This window comes from Heptranchias perlo, chromosome 20 (genome assembly GCF_035084215.1).
Source record: "Heptranchias perlo isolate sHepPer1 chromosome 20, sHepPer1.hap1, whole genome shotgun sequence".
Taxonomy (NCBI): domain Eukaryota; kingdom Metazoa; phylum Chordata; class Chondrichthyes; order Hexanchiformes; family Hexanchidae; genus Heptranchias; species Heptranchias perlo.
The window spans coordinates 18520693-18527526 of NC_090344.1; the positions used below are offsets into that span (position 1 = coordinate 18520693).

At 45.1% G+C, this 6834-nt stretch overlaps 1 non-coding gene across 1 annotated transcript; it reads right to left on the reverse strand.

Moving 5' to 3' along the window:
- Nucleotides 1-3669: 3669 nt before the first annotated feature.
- On the reverse strand, nt 3670-3741 carry trnaw-cca (transfer RNA tryptophan (anticodon CCA)). The gene has a single exon. It is a non-coding gene; the product is annotated as a tRNA-Trp (tRNA).
- Between the last annotated feature and the right edge of the window lie 3093 nt (nt 3742-6834).

Below are 6834 nucleotides of genomic sequence, written 5' to 3' on the forward strand. Positions count from 1 at the left end.
ACGATCTACCTTATCTATGCCCCTCATTATTTTATAGACTTCTATAAGATCACCCCTTAACCTCCTACTCTCCAGGGAAAAAAGTCCCAGTCTGTCAAACCTCTCCCTATAAGTCAAACCATCAAGTCCCGGTAGCATCCTAGTAAATCTTTTCTGCACTCTTTCTAGTTTAATAATATCCTTTCTATAATAGGGTGACCAGAACTGTACACAGTACTCCAAATGTGGCCTCACCAATGCCCTGTACAACTTCAACAAGACATCCCAACTCCTGCATTCAATGTTCTGACCAATGAAACCAAGCATGCCGAATGCCTTCTTCACCACCCTATCCACCTGTGACTCCACTTTCAAGGAGCTATGAACCTGTACTCCGAGATCTCTTTGTTCTATAACTCTCCCCAACGCCCTACCATTAATAATAAGTGTTGAATCTGATATCGCTGTACATCATATATTGTAGAAGAAAGCGAGAATGGACGGATACTGTGTTCTGGAAGGATGGCTGATCGGCTGCGTGACAGCGAAATTTTACATTGGCTGCACGGCTCTGTTGCCAGTTGATCTTTGGATCTGATTCCCGCTCAGGGTGTTTCACTGGTTCAAATCCAGGAGCTCTTGTTCACTTTCACTGGATTTCCCACTAAAGCCCAAATAAAGTTTCACTTTCTTCGGTCCTCCATAAATTCTGGTGTCGCAGCCTCTCTCACTCCGGGAGCTGGGGAACAGCAGAAAACTGATGGTTTTGTTGTCGCATCTGGAATGCGGTTTTGAACTGTTGTTATTCGCCGAGACAGCGCTGCAGGCGCCTTTAATGATCTCGTTCAGTTAAGAGAGACCGGTAGGCGGATCCCAGACAGGGCTCAGGCCGGGACCGGGCAGCGGCTGGATGAGAGAGCGGGGCCCCTGCGCTGTTGTGATTGCTGCTTCCGGCTCTGTGAGTCCGTGCGGCGGTCGGTACTGATCTCCCTCTTATGGATACGGCTCCAACCATTGGATGTGGGTCTCGTGGCGCAACGGTAGCGCGTCTGACTCCAAATCAGAAGGATGCGTGTTCGTTCGAGGTCGTCACGTTCGAGGTTTCACGTCGAGGTCGTCACGTTTCCATGGCGGTTCAGTGTCCTTCTGCTTTATAGCGGTGCCGTCTTTTTGGGATGGGCTGTTCACTGTTTGTAAAATAATAATTATTGTGGAATCATAGAATGGACACAGTACAGATGGAGGCCATTCGACCTATAGAATCCATGCCGGCTTTATGTAAGAGCAACTCAGTTAGGCCCTTTCCCTGTAGCCTGCATTTTTTTCCCTTCAAGTATTTATCAAATTCCTTTTTAAAAGCCACGATTGAATCTGCTTCCACCACCCTTTCAGGCAGCACATTCCAGATTATAAGTATTCGCTGCGTAATGAAGTTTTTCCTCATGTCGCCTTTGGTTCTTTTGCCAATCACCTCAAATCTCTGTCCTTTGGTTTCCCACCCTTCCGCCAATGGGAACAGCTTCTCTTTATTTACTTTATCAAAACCCTTCATGACTTTGACCACTTCTATCAAATCTCCTCTGAAATTTCTCTGCTCTAAGGGAACAATCCCAGCACGCGGCAAATGCGGTCAATTGGTTCCAATTCATTTATGTGAGCATTAAACGGACCTTTAAACAGTGGCCATGTTTTATGGAAGCCTGAGCTGGTGGTCAAAAGCGCGTGGACCCAATGTCTGTGTTGTTTCTGGGTTCAAATTTCACCACTGACAGAATTTTTGGCAATGTTCATTTTGACCTGTTCACAGAAAACCCCATTGTAGAGCGATGGAGCAGAGGATGTGAAAGTAGCTGAAAGTGAAAGTGCAGATATTATTTTCATCACGGGGACAGGACACGTTTCCACAGGTAAGGACATCTCACCTTAAGATTCTTTCCAGCAGAGTGGGACAGGTGATCAGAGTGACCGGACTCTAACGGCGCAATCGGTCAGTGCGCGGTCTTTTTATGCCGTCGATTCTGGGGAAATGCCGAGGTTGTTAATTCGAGTCTCAGCTAGATCAAACAATCCTTTCGCTTGTGAACATTTCGACCGGAGTTGAAGGTACAATTGGTATGTTCGAAAATGTATCAACTTATTTGAATTGCCATGTGGTTCCTCCGGACCACGCTGTTGCAATAGCAGATGAAGATGTTTAGTATTACTTGTTTACAGGAGGGAGGCTGCGGTTTTGGAGACGCAAACTATGATTTTCATCTATTTACAAATCGTGGGATTTAACTGGAGCTTTAAACCAGTGCCTTTGACCGCTCAGCCAGGATACTTTCCATCCTACACTTCAGGAGCTAGTTTTACAGGAATAGAATTACTGCAAGCAAGAATTCTACCCCTCAAACTCCAATGCTCACACGTAAACTTCTCGGCATTGTGATAATATACACTCTACCATAAGTATACTTCAATCAAATTAGTGTTTTGTTTCACTGTGAGAGGGAAGAGACATTGATGTGTAGGCATTGGCTGCAGCAGCTGGCTTGCAACTTTACTTTTCCTACTGTCTCAGTCTTTTATTTCTTTACCCTTCTCTGCTGGTGTTGCAGGTTCCATCAGCCTTCGCCGTTCAAGGAAACCTGAGAAGTCCATCGGGGACAACGCAGAGAGAGAAGAGCCAGCGACAGGGAGATATAGGGGGATGAATGCAAAGAAAATAAGGTGTATAAATGTCAGGTTTAGCAAACCAGCAGAATTTAAGTTACAGATTCCGTCTCCGGATCTTGCAAGAGAAGTTTTAACATCCAATTGAAAGCATCGGCCACGCTGTTGTATCTGTCATGCTGGGAGAGCATTGAAGAGATCTTTAAACAGTAGCGCTTCCAACAGAATTCAAACCTACGCTGGAAAACCCCAATTGGAATTTTGAGCCCAACGTTTCAACCATTCGGCCATCGCAGCTGTCAACCCCATGTTCGTGCAGACAGAATTCCAAATGGACACATGCAGGAACGCTAGGTACGAGCATTGGTGGTTCAGGGGTAGAATTCTCGCTTGCCGTATGAGAGACCCGGGCTCGATTCCCAGCCAATGTAGGAACGTTTTGCATTCTGCACCAATAAGTAACTTCGGAACAGGGTCCAATGGTCACTATTAAAAGGTCTGTTCAATGCTCAAATAAATGAATTGGAACGAATTAACCGCATTTGCCGCGAGCTGGAGTTGTTCCCCTTCGAGCAGAGAAAATTCAGAGGAGATTTGATCGAAGTGTTCAAAATCATGAAGGGTTCAGATGAAATAAAGAAAGAAGAGCTTTTCTAATTTGCGGAATGGTCTGGAACCACAGGACACAGAATTGAGGTGATTGGCAAAAGAACCAAAGGCAACATGAGGGAAAACATTTTAAAGCAGTGAATAGTTATAATCTGGGATGCGCTGTCTGTGAGGGTGGTGGAAGCAGATTCAATCGTGGCTTTTAAAAAGGAATGGATAAACACTTGATGGGGAAAATGCAGAGCAACGGGGAAAGTGCCCGGGAATGGGAAGAACTGGATTGCTCTTACAAAAGGCAGGTACGGGATTGTTGGGTCGGACGGTCCATTGTATGATTCCATGATAATTGTTATTTTACAAATAGTGAACACACCATCCGCTGTGAAACAGAGTCAGCGAGACACTGAAACGCCGTGAAAATGTTTATGACCCCGACGTGATTCGAACACGCATCCTTCTGATCTGGAGTCAGACGCGCTACCGTTGCGCCACGAGGTCCATACAGCACCCTTTGAGCCGGATCCATGGGAGGGAGATCGGTATTGAACGCCACAGGGACTCTCAGAGGCGGAAGCAGCAGCAGCAACAGCGCAAGAGCCCCGCTCTCCAATCCAGCCGCCGCCCGTGGTGAGTTACCGGTCCCGGCCTGAGCCCTGTCTGGGAGCCGCCTGCCGCTCTCTCTTTACAGAACGGTACCGATCCTGTTTCAGCTCACACACAGGATCAGGAATCCCGCTCCTGACAGATTCACTTCTTTAAACCTTAGATTCAATTAATTGGGATTTAATTCAATCCTCATCTGCCCTCCCCTTTGTCAGTTCAGGACTTCATTTAAACCGATACTTGGAGCTCTGTTTTACAGGTTGCCCACTACAAACACATTTTGCTGCTAACTTCTGCTCAATAAAAAGTGCCCAGGAACTCGGGAATTTCTCCTGGGTACTGAGTTCGAGTTAAGGAACAATAGAGGTGAGATTACACTACTTGGTGTATTCAATAGGCCACCAGCTGGTGGGACGGATATCGAGGTGCAAATGTGCAGGGAAATTACAGAGAAGTGCAAAAGCCATAGAGTAGTGATAACGGGGGATTTCAACTATCCTAATATAGACTGGGATAACAATAATATAAGGCGCAAAGAAGGGGAGGAATTTTTGAAATGTGTTCAGGATAACTTTCTCGACCAGTACGTTTCTGGCCCACTGAGGAAGGAGGCATTGCTGGACTTGGTTCAATGGAATCAGTCGGGCCAATTGGAGCAAGTGTCAGTGGGGAAGCATTTAGGGAGCAGCGATCAGTATCATAAGGATTAGAATAGCTATGGAAATGGACTTTGTCCACTCTTAGTAAAAATACTCAAATGGAGGAGGGCCAATTTCAGTGGGATGAGAACAGATCTGGCCTGGGTAAATTGGAATCCAACATTGTCAGGCAAAACTACAATTGGACAGTGGTTTGTCTTTAAAAAGATGATTCGGGTATAGAGAAGGTACATTCCAACGAGGGAGAAAGGTAGGGCAACTAAAGCCAGAGCTCCGTGGGTAATAAGAGAGATAGAGAGTAAGATGAAGTGGAAAAAAGAGGCGTATGTCAGGTATCAAGCTGATAACACAAGTACCAAACCGAGATAATATAGAAAGTTCAGAGAGGAAGTGAAAAAACAATAAGGGGGGCAAAGAGAGAGTATAAGAAGAGCAGACAACATACAAGGGAATCCAAAAGTCTTCTACAGACATGTTAACAGTAAACGGGTAGTAAGAGGAGGGGCGGGGACGATTAGGGATCATAACGGAGATCCACACATGGAGGCAATTGGCATGGCAGAGGTACTAAATGAGTCCTTCGCATTGTTCTTTAACAAGGAAGAACATGCTGCCAGATTCTCGATAAAGGAAGATATAGTTAAGATACTGGATGGGCTGAAAAATGAGAAAGAAGAAGTACTAGAAAGGCTTGCTGTACTTAAAATAGATAAGTCAACTCGTCTGGATGGGATGCACGCTCGGATGCTGAGGGAAGTAAAGGGGGAAATTGCAGAGGTACTGGCCATAATCTTCCAGACATCCTTAGATATGGGGATGGTGCCAGAGGACTGGAGAATTGCAAAGGTTACAACCTTGTTCAAAAATGAGTGTAAAGATAAACCCAGCAACTATAGGTCAGTCAGTTTAACCTCGGTGATGGGAAAAGTTTTGGAAACGATAATCCGGGAGTGAATTAACAGTCACTTGGACGAGTATGGATTGATTAGGGAATGCCAGCACAGATTTATTAAAGGCAAATCGTGTTTACCCAACTTGATAGAATTGTTTGATGAGGTAACAGAGAGGATAGATGAGGTCAATGCAGTTGACGTGGTGTATATCGATTTTCAAAAAGCGTTTGATAAAGTGCCACGTGGTAGGCTTGCGCTCAAGATTGCGGCCCGTGGAACACAGGGAGCAATAGCAACATGGTAACAGAACTGGCTAAATGACAGGAAACAGAGAGTTGTGGTGAATGGTTGTTTTTCGGACTGGAGGGAGGTGTACAGTGGTGTTCCACAGGGGACCACTGTTTTTCTTGATAGATATTAATGACTTGGACTTGGGAGTAAAGGGTACAATATCAAAATTTGCAGATGACACAAAACTTGGAAGGGTAGTGAACAGTGAGGTGGATAGGCTTCAAGAGGATATGGACACGTCGGTGGCATGGACGGACACGTGGCAGATGAAGTTTAACACGGCAAAATGCGAGGTGATGCATTTCGGTGGGAAAATGAGGAGAGGCAATATAAACTGGAGGGCACAATTCTAAAAGGGTTAGAGGAACAGAGGGATCTGGGGGTATATATGCACAAATCGTTGAAAGTGGCAGGGCAGTTTGAAAAAGCGGCTTAAAAAGCAGACTGGATCCTGGGGTTATAGAGAGGGGCGTCGAGTAGAAAAACAAGGAAGTCATGATGAACCTTTATAAACCAAATCGAATATTGTATCCAGCGCATTTTTGGAAGGATGTGAAGGCCTTGAGAGGGTGCAGAGGAGATTTACTGGAGTGATTCCAGGGATGAGGGACTTAAATTACATGGATAGACTGGAGAAGCTGGGATTGTTCTCCTTGGAACTGAGAAGGTTCAGAGGAGATTTGATAGAGATATTCAAAATCATGAAAGGCCTAGACAGAGTAGATAGAGAGAAACTGTTCCCATTGGCGGAAGGGACATGAACCAAAGGGCATACATTTAAGGTGATTGGCAAAAGGACCAAAGGTGACATGAGCAAAACTTCTTTACACAGCGAGTGGTTGGAATCGTTGATTTTTGTGCTTTGCATGTGATGAAATTTCACCATTTTAAAGACTGTACCGTAAGAGTGCGATGAAAAGTTCAGTGCTTCTGACACCAGGAATCTGCTGCAGCCGTTGTTAAATTTATCAATAACAGGCAATTGTCCCCGTTTATCACAGAAACGCCCTAACCGAATATGCGATCAAGATGAAAGTAACGCAACGAGAAGCATCTGATTTAACACAAAGGCATCGGGCGATGACAAACATCCCCACCCGTTTTGCTTTTCCAACATAAAGAGTGTGACATTTATTCTCTGAACA